Source organism: Mauremys mutica, chromosome 12 (assembly GCF_020497125.1).
Source record: "Mauremys mutica isolate MM-2020 ecotype Southern chromosome 12, ASM2049712v1, whole genome shotgun sequence".
Classification (NCBI taxonomy): Eukaryota; Metazoa; Chordata; order Testudines; family Geoemydidae; genus Mauremys; species Mauremys mutica.
In genome coordinates, this window is record NC_059083.1 from 63,291,225 (window position 1) to 63,300,907 (window position 9,683).

Genomic DNA, 9,683 nt, shown 5'->3' on the forward strand with positions numbered 1-9,683 from the left:
AGACCTCCATTCTGATTTGGTAGTATGTTGGACAGGTCTAAATGACGACATAAGGTGCAAAGCAGTAGAGAATCAGGCCCATTGCGCTTGACCCGTGATGGGACAACCACTTGAGGCAACAGGGGAATTTAGATTCAAGGGACCATCTTCAGTCACTGGCTTTTTTGCCCAGACTCCCAGCAGTGGGGCCAAATTAGTGAGGTTATCCCTTCTGTAGATACCCACTGACTAGGAGCCTTTTTAAAAGAATGAACCCATTCCAACTAGAATATTGACTGTCCATCAAAAGATGATGTTCTGTCAACAGTGATCTTGGCTTTACTGGAATGAATGACCTAGTAGCCAAAGGCTCCATAGCCCATTAATAAATTCCTGAGCCATCCCATCCCTATATATCATCCCCCTACGTACAATCTCTCCATCAATTCTTATTGCCCTTAAAAAAAAAGAGAGAGACCAAGTGTGAATGTGATAGAGTGACACCAACTTGGAGAAATTCTCAGGGAGGAGGGGAGCCACAGTTAGGCTGCTTCTAGCTGAAGCTGGGTCACCATAATGCAGGGCTTTGAGGAGTAGTTCTTGGATGGAACAGTGGGTCACTAGGTACCAAAATAGTTGGGAAGGCAAAAATGTGACAGATTTCCACATTGCTCTTTGCAAAGTCCATCTAACTCTCTGTGGGCCTTCTTTATATTAAGCCCTTCAATGTTAGCAGCCCAGCCTTCAGATCCCTGAGAAAAGATACTACAATTTGCTACAGTAATTGACTAGACACTGCCACATAGCTTCTGTAAGACCCACTCTATTTGCCAGTATTCTGTGGCTGTTTTGGCACAACTCCTGTGGGAAAAGCTTCCCTAAAGTGAGTGGGGCCAGCCACCACAGGATGCTCCCAGAATAGGGGAATTCCCGGGATGCACTGAGTCATGATGGCAACTCCTACACTACCACGTGACCAGGGGGCATGGGTATGGCCAAAGAAAAGGATGCCTGGGCAAGATCCCTGCATCCAACTAGTGCTCAGCTGCCAGAATGGTTCCTGGGTATCATTGGCACCCAGCATAGGTCAGAGTAGCCTTCAGGCTGCTCTAATTTACACAGGGCAACTGCCCCATTGGTCAGGGGCCTCCTAGATCCACCTCTCCAGACTTGATGAGCACTCCTCTGCCAGGCTGAAGAATCTGGGCCATAGTGTCTAGACCAACACCTTAGTACTTCCTAATAAAGGGATGAGGAACCTCATAGTATCAAACTAATGTGCACAGCTCAACACCCACAAGCATTCCCTCCCCCCAAGCCCCTGAAATAACAAGTGTGTGTGTATATGTATTCGTTCACACCCATTGGATGGAAAATAATTTAGATAAGGAATAGGTTTTCATTTCAAGTCACTAATGGCCTTCAGGATCAATAGACCTTCTAATAGAACAGTGAGCTAGCAATCTACAGCCGTAACCACTGGTTGGGATTTTTGATCATCAGCATGCAGCTCTTGAAGTTATGTTACATTACTATGCACACTTCACGCAAAGCGTGAGCGGTTGAGATCACCTCTTTGTTAATCCTCCTCTTCTCCACATAAGTCCATTAGCAGATGGTAAGAGTCTGCCTGGGTTTTGCTGATTGCTAGCGATGAGAAATTCTGAACGGCTGAGCTTGTGACCAGAGCCATTGCCAAGTAAAATATTGGATTTGATGATGTCCTGACAATACAAAGTAGTCTGCAGCATAAAATAAACAATTGCACAGAGCAAAGCGAAAGGGATTTTATAACAACTGAAGATTTCAGCAGAAGTATTACTGAGCCTGTCTGAAGTTAAAGGCATCTTTTATGACAAAAACAGGTGTGAATTGTCAATCTTTCCATCACCTCCCCAGCTCCAACCAAGAAAGGGAATTGTTAGTTGCAATCAGCCAACATAGCTGGATATTTTTTCCAGGTTTCAAAAATTGCATTTAACAGTCATAAATAATAGAAACAGTGAAAATATGTTAGAGACATTCAGAGCATCTGTAAAAGTACAAATAGTTATAAATGTGGACATGACAAACAGGAAAATTAGAGGCTGCTCATGTGTTCTGCTAATATGCCAGGAGAAAACTGTACTTTGATCGTAACTCCAAAAACTAAAATCTCCATTTCAAGAACCAGCTAAGGTTATTTAGGACAACAGTGCATTGAGTAGTCCCATCATTTACAAAACACCAGCACATAAAAAACAAGGAAATAAATACCTGAGTATGCCAAAAATCTTACACTGCCCACATAATCAACAGCAGCAGAGGATTCTCATGGGGTAGGACTTTCAAAAGGACCCAGTGCCTGGTCTATCTCTGGCTCCCATTGGAGTCAGGTAAAATTCCACCTAATTTCACTGGGAGCAGAATTGGCCGAACACTGAGCATTTTTGAAAAGACATCACAGCATAGCCACTGTAATGCTGAGTTTGTCAGCGCTAAGACAGAAATCATGGCTTCTACTGCTTTTTTTCATAGGTACACAGGAATTGCCAGACTACATCAGACCCGAGGTGCATCCAGCCCCGTGTCTTGTCTTTGACAGTGGCTGGCACCAGACGCTTTAGAGAAAAGTGTCAGAACACCATAATAGTCCTATGCAGGGATCTGGCCCCTACTGAGGTATCAGCATGGCCTCTAATCGTCAGAGATCAGCTAAAGCTCTGAAGCACAAGGTTTAATATCCCTTCCAGAATTTGTTGTAGTTAATTATGACAGCTCTTGATCTCCATAGAAATAGGCAATCCTTTTTAGAATCTTGTAGTCATACAAGGCCATTGTCTTCCTCACCCAGCCCAGCACACTACTCAACATGCCTCTATGGGTTTTTTGGTTAATTGGGCTCTCTATATAACCCGCAAAGAGGAGTACACACTTGAAATGATTGTAAACAATTTTTGCTGTAAAAGAGTATTCATCTGACTTCTCACGATTTCCTAGGAGAAACAAGATTACAGTAATGATATATTATGTCCAATGGCTACTCCTTCTTTAAAAGAAATTACATTTTTGAACCCGTGAATATTTGCCATGATTAAAATCCATCTTTTCCTATTTTTTTAGGATGACAAACTATTAACCTTATGGACAAGATGGGGGTATATTCCCCGCTCTGCTGCCAGCTCTCTATGTGATCTTCAGCCAGGTATGTGACCTTCCTATGTGACTTTCTAGATTTTATGGCCAGAATTTAAACAGAGGTCAGCAGCACCCACAACTAGGGCCAGCACCCAACATGCACTTCTGAGCCCTTTTGCAAATCTGGCCCTTATTTAGGTGCCTAAATGGGAGCTGAGCTGTTTTGAAAGTCTGGATTGAAATGTGGTTTCTCAGTACTTGAAAGTTTGGCCCTCCTAAGCTATTTTGAAAAATTGACCCTATGTTGCTCCATCAGACCGTTTGGATAATGGGAGTAGTAATTTTGCTCCTTCCCTTTGGGCGTGGTATAAGCTCTCATTAAATAAGGATTGTGAAACAGGGTACATCTAATCTGCAATAAAAGATCCACAGCAAGGCCATGGCTAGCCTGGGTCAGCAGACTTGGTTAGCGGGGCTATAAAATTGGAGTGTAGTGGTTCAGGCTCAGGCTAAAGCCCTGGATTAGAGACCCTCCCCCATGATGGTGTTTCAGAGTCTGGGCTCCAGCCCGAGCCAGAACATCTACACCAATTTTTAGCCCTGCAGCCCACACGAGTCAGCTGGCCTGGGCTCCAAGACTCATTGCTGTGGTTTTTTTATTGCAGCGTAGACCTACCCACAGAGATATTTATTCAGGCTCTTCTATTGAAAAGGTGGACCTAGAGCTCAGAACCCACACCCATTCCCCTAGGCTAAGGGGGCATTTCGGTAAGGAATGCAAGAGCAGGAGTTGTTTTGCCAGGCCTTGGAGTTCTTTTTCACTTTTGAAAAGCTGCCTAGGTTGTTTCAAAGATTGAGAGTGAAAATATTCCCCTCTCTTGCCTAGTCTGCTTGATGGCGTTACGGATACAGAATCAGGTCCAGTTTTCAAATAGCAGCAATCTTTTAAAACAAATCACTATCCTTGCCCTTGAAATCAACCTGTTGAAGAGCGGACTCACCACTGGCGCATGGTTGGGTGTGGCATAGCCTGGTGCTTTTCCTTTGGCACCACCCACCAACAGCAGCTCTAGTTCAGTGGTGATCTACTTCTCCTCATGACTGAGCCCTCTGGCCAGGCACCTGTGGCCCCCCATTCCAGGGTAACCGAACCTTGTTTATTACCCAGCAGCTTCACACGGGATCTTCAGCTAAACTACAGACTCAAGTCCTTTCCAGCCTTTATTTCCATGGCCTCAACATGATTCAGGCTGGGATGATTTAGTTGGGAGTTGGTCCTGCTTTGAGCAGGGGGTTGGACTAGATGACCTCCTGAGGTCCCTTCCAACCCTGATATTCTATGAACATCTCCTTTGTCAGGGGGCCTGTAGGGAAACCCAAGTCCTCCCTCTGCTCTGAGTTGTAGCCCAGCTACCCCATAATAAGCAGCGAAGTGCTGCCCCACTGCTTCCTACCACAGCCTGTCTCTAGGCCTTTTACAAGCCCCTTCTTGGGCACACTCCTCCACAGATTCCAAAAGGAAAGCCCCCATACTCCCAGGGAACAAAGTAGATTTAGGAGCCCCATGCCAGGCCTACCTGTCCCTAAGGAGGCTCCAGGATCTAGTCATCCTCCAGCTCCAGTGAGGCATTCCTTCAGGCAGTCCTGGGATATACCTGGCATAAGAAGACCTCCTCTCCTCCCAGCCAGCCCCCAAGAGAGCTGGGTTTTTAACCCTTCCCTCCAAGCTTGTAATTTGGAGCAGGGCTTCACAGGCTCTCATTAACCCTTTTCTGCCTAATGTAGGGTGCATCGACCCCATCCCACAGCCTCTTTCATGAGACCACATTTCACTTTCAGGTTTTGTGGTGTAAGTCAATTCCTTTTAGCAGACAGAGGGACATGAAGCCATGTTAGACCCTTTGCAAGCATTTCAAAGACAAGCCCATTTTCAAGCCCTTTAGTTTATTCAAGCCAATCATAAATTTTCAGAACACCGTTGTAGCTGGCAATTCCTGGAGTCACAAAAGAAAACAAAAATCAGCCCTCAACAGCTACCAAATGAACCACAGTCCTGCAGAGCCAAGCATGAAACCTGGATCCTGGAGCTCCACGTGCATATGCTCATAGCCTGCATAGATGACAAGTGTTTGCCAGTGCTGTAACCAGGTTAGCTCTCCAGCCACTGACCAGTAGTTCTGTTGCTGGTGAAACAGTGGGAAATCTCCCCCAAAAGATAAAGCCCCACTCACCTCCCAACCCTTCAGAACAGGTATGATGTATGTTGGTGGGTGGTCGAGATGGTGTGTGCAAAGTTTGTCCTGTCGCTGCCTTGACTGTACTTCTACATGATTTCTATTTCAAAGGCTGTCAACTTTTCATGAGCAAATTTCCAATGTCTGTTGTAAGAGCAAAGTGACAGCATGTGAGTGGCAGGTTCTGCACTGTTTACGTTCACTTGGTCTCAAATAACTGCTTTTTTCGTGCATTTCAAGATGCTTGAATTAAGCAAAAGTGTGACATATCTCAGAGTGTAAAAAGAGTAACCAGAGCTTTAAAAGGCCACGAGGAAAACAATTCAAATTGTCCCCTTTCCTGAGCTCAGGCAGCTGAGGCTGATGTTTAAAATTATGTCAGCGACCCACAAGCAGTAAACATTTCTCTGGAAGACGTAACTGCGGTTTGCAGAAAGAGAGAGATGTGTCCAGTGTAAAGCAAAGTTCACTGCTAAGTGAGCACTGGGAATGTCAAACACGCTTCACCTCCAAATCAGCAAATAAGCACATTATAAACAATATGATTAATACACGCTGCTCTTGCTTAGGACTAGCAGCCTCTGTGTTTGTTTAACATAATGCAAACTGGTTAGACTGCAAATTGTTTCATGGCCCAACAATATTAAAGCAATATGTGGAATTTATTAATATAACTTCCTACTACGCTTCCAGGACACTGCAAGTTCTAGGTGGCATAGTTACCTTCTGGAAGCAGGACAAAGTGATGCAAGCTACAGACATCTGTAGCATCATGCTTATTATTTTTAACAAATAGATCTTTATATAGTACCTTTCATCCCAACGCACTTGGCCCATATAACCACTGAAGTTGTAGGTCCCATCCGAGAGACATACCAGTTGATACTATGACACAACAGTGAAGGAGAGAGGACATTTCAGCCCAAGACACTGGGGCAAAAGTATATGAAAAGAGTCTTTAATGTCATGCAGAGAAGACAGGGCCTCAGTTTCTAAGATCTCCTCCAAAAAGACCAGTGGACCAGATTTTTACAGTGTAAATCTGGGGTGACCCCACTGACTCCAGTGGAGTTAATTTGGATGTACAGCATGACAATGACAAAACTCACATTAGTTTCGATAGTTCAGGATTAAGCCCTTATAGAGTTCAATGTAACTCAGAGCAGAATCAGGCCCCATTAAAGACTGAAAGGGCTGGTCCAGTTTGCTGTGGTGGTAGGGAATCTAATATTTCAAAGCTGATGCTCGGGCCACTAAAGCTTCCCAAGTGACCTTGCTGCAGTGATCAGAGAACCAGACACTAAGAGTAAGGAATATAGCCTGAAAAAATGCATCAGTTAATGCCAGTATAGAAGGAGAACGCACAATGGAGGGGAACAAAAATTATAAACTATCAAATAGCCTGTCTTCCTGAGCAAATGAGTAACTGATGTTGGAAAACAGAGAGATGAAGAAAAGAACCAATGAGCAAATCAACAGTAGCTCCACAGAGAGCATCAGAAGGTAGGCACTAAGAAAGAAAGATTGTCCAGTGGTTAAAGCACTACCCTAGACTTCAATAAACCTGGGTTCAAGTCACTGCCTTGGCACAGACTTCCTTTGTGACCTTAGACAAGTCACTTAGGCTCTTAACTCCCCCTGAAATCAATGGGAGTTAGCACCTAAAGAGCTATGTGACTCTCCTCTCTGGCCCAAAGTTTTCCATCTGAAAAATGGGGATAATACTTCTCTATCTCACAGGGGTGTTGTGAGGATAAATATTTTAAAGACTGTGAGGCGCTCAGCTACTGCAGTAATGGGGACCACGTTAAGTACCTAAGATATGAGAAGGATGTGAAGTTCATGGACATTTTGTGTTTCGCTGTTGATTTGATTACTTTGAAGGATTGCCCATATCTAATGAGATGCCTTCAGTTTGGATAGATCCTCTGCATCAGTAAAGTCTCTTCCTCTTATGCCCCCATGACCTCAATTTTTATCATCCTCCTTTATCTTTTAACCACAGGGGGAAAAAACCTGCAACAGACTAAACACCTCCTTAGTCACAGAGACTGAGTGCTGCAACAGGCTCACCATGAAAAAAAAGAATCTGATGCTGAGAGCATCCGAGGAAATGAAAAGCAGATGAAGCTACAGCCTCCCTAAGCATCAAATACATTCAGAAAGGCATGTGAAAGGCAGCATGATGTGGAATCTGTGAGAGAGGACAATTCTCAATAGGAACTGGGATTTATATGCCGTATATATTGCACATTATTAGAACTGAGGTCTAAAATTTCCTTTCTGCCAGTGCCATTCAGTCACTGAAATGTCCTTCTCTCAGCTCGCCATCTGCCGTTGTGCTAATAAGGAAGTTACAGGGAATGAAGTATGTGCACTGGTGTAAAGAAAATAAACAGGGGAGTGCAAAACTGCTAAAAATAATCCCAGGAACTAGGGAATTGTGGTTTATGGAGGAGAACACAGATACTTGTTCCTCCCCCTCTGTCCACCACAATCAAGGCCTTGTCTGAACAGGTGGTGGGTTTTACAGTAAATCCTTAAAAAAAAAAATTCCTTCTTAGTCACTGCACTGGTCTGTCTGTCAATTTGTATCCATCTAGGTTCTTGTTAGGGGCAGTTTAAAAGAGAAAGAAAAACTTTCAAATGTTTCCTAAACAATTTCTGTTTCATTTTTCAAGCTGCCATGCAGGGCATTTATGATAGTGATGGAAATCACCCATTCATGCAACCCTAAAAATCCAGGAAGATGGTGGGGGATTCCATGTCCCAGCAGGCAGGCAATAGGAGGGGAGACTGGTAAATGTACCAGCAGAAAGGATCGGGAAATGGAGCAGGAAGCTGTTGGGTAGGGTGCAGTCTCCTCTGCTGGGGACCTTTTATGGAGAAGACTTCACCACCAAGGTTCCAGCAAGGATGGGAGATGGGGTTGGGTTAATGGGCCCAACTGTGGAGTCCATCAGGTCAGCCAATGCACATATCAGTCAGTTTAAGCAGGGAGTGGGTAGGAGGAGGCCGTTCCTAACAGCAAGGACATCAGAAGTATTGGGAAGAGGGAGCTAAGTTAATAGGCAGCAGGTTTAAAACTAACAAAAGGAAGTATTTCTTCAGACAATGCATAGTCAACCTGTGGAACTCCTTGCCAGAGGATGTTGTGAAGGCCAAGACTATAAGAGAGTTCAAAAAAGAACTAGATAAATTCCTGGAGGATAGGTCCATCGATGGCTATTAGCCAGGATGGGCAGGTGTGGTGTCCTTAGCCTCTGTTTGCCAGAAGCTGGGAATGGGTGACAGGGGATGGCTCATTTAATGATTACCTGTTCTGTTCATTCCCTCTGGGGCACCTGGCATTGGCCACTGTCAGAAGACAGGATACTGGGCTAGATGGACCTTTGGTCTGACCTAGTATGGCTGTTCTTATGTTCTTATGAATTTGATGTGACTCCAGAGCCAGCAGAGATTCCAAGCCAGACAAGCCAACTGCTTAGAAACTTGAGCACTCTGCTGGTTTTTCTAACTCTGGATTTGAGGCTCAGTGTGGGGTAAATTTCACAGGAAATCAGAGTGATTTGTGTGTTTTAAGAAATAGCCCTTGCACTAAAATATTTCAAAGACCTCTTCTATTTGTCTGACTTCTCTTCTAATTCACATTACCAAAATCCAAATATCCCTGAGTCTTTCACAAAATAGAATTCCAGGAAAGTATTTCTCTCTCTTTTTTATTTATTTTTTTAAGTCCACACTTTTCAGATTTCTCCTTTCACGCTATTTAAGTTTGAAATTTGCTATAAGAGATTTTAAGGACTAATTTGGCATTTTTTAGCTTGTTCCCTGATATCACAAAGCAAATTCTTTTACAGAAAAAAAAAAAGACGATTAGGGATGCATTTTGGTTTTCTGTCCCTGACTTTCTAACATGCAATCTTAAGATCAGACCCAAGTGGGGTAATTCTCTACTGTCATGCCCCTGGGGTCATCATTTACTCCTCTACAAAGTGAGTGCAAGATAGGTATAAAATGCAGCCACTGTGATGTGGTAACACTTTAACCTGCTTTGCACAGGTGTACTGGACTTATACGTCATCCAAAAATGTAGGTGCTTAAAATTAGTGGACAATTTTGAAGGCTTGGGCCCAAATAGACTTGCCCAAAGCTTGTAAGTGAGCCTGGGTTCCCAGCTCTCTCTTACTTTCAATCCAAAGTTATTTTTCACATGCTTCCATGTGGAAAACCTTCCAGTCTCCCAAAATTCAACATTTAGAAGGTACATAATCACACAGCCTGAGTTAGTGGGTGAAGAATTCGTCCAGCTCAGTACCGTCCACCCAGCAAGACCTGGCTGTTATTTGCCTA

The 9,683-nt window shown here is 43.9% G+C and overlaps 1 long non-coding RNA gene across 1 annotated transcript; it reads left to right on the forward strand.

Moving 5' to 3' along the window:
• Nucleotides 1-2,797: 2,797 nt before the first annotated feature.
• Nucleotides 2,798-7,906, forward strand: LOC123345017. Its single transcript, XR_006572692.1, has 3 exons — nt 2,798-2,974; nt 3,082-3,163; nt 7,336-7,906. It is a non-coding gene; the product is annotated as an uncharacterized LOC123345017 (long non-coding RNA).
• The last annotated feature ends 1,777 nt before the right edge of the window (nt 7,907-9,683 follow it).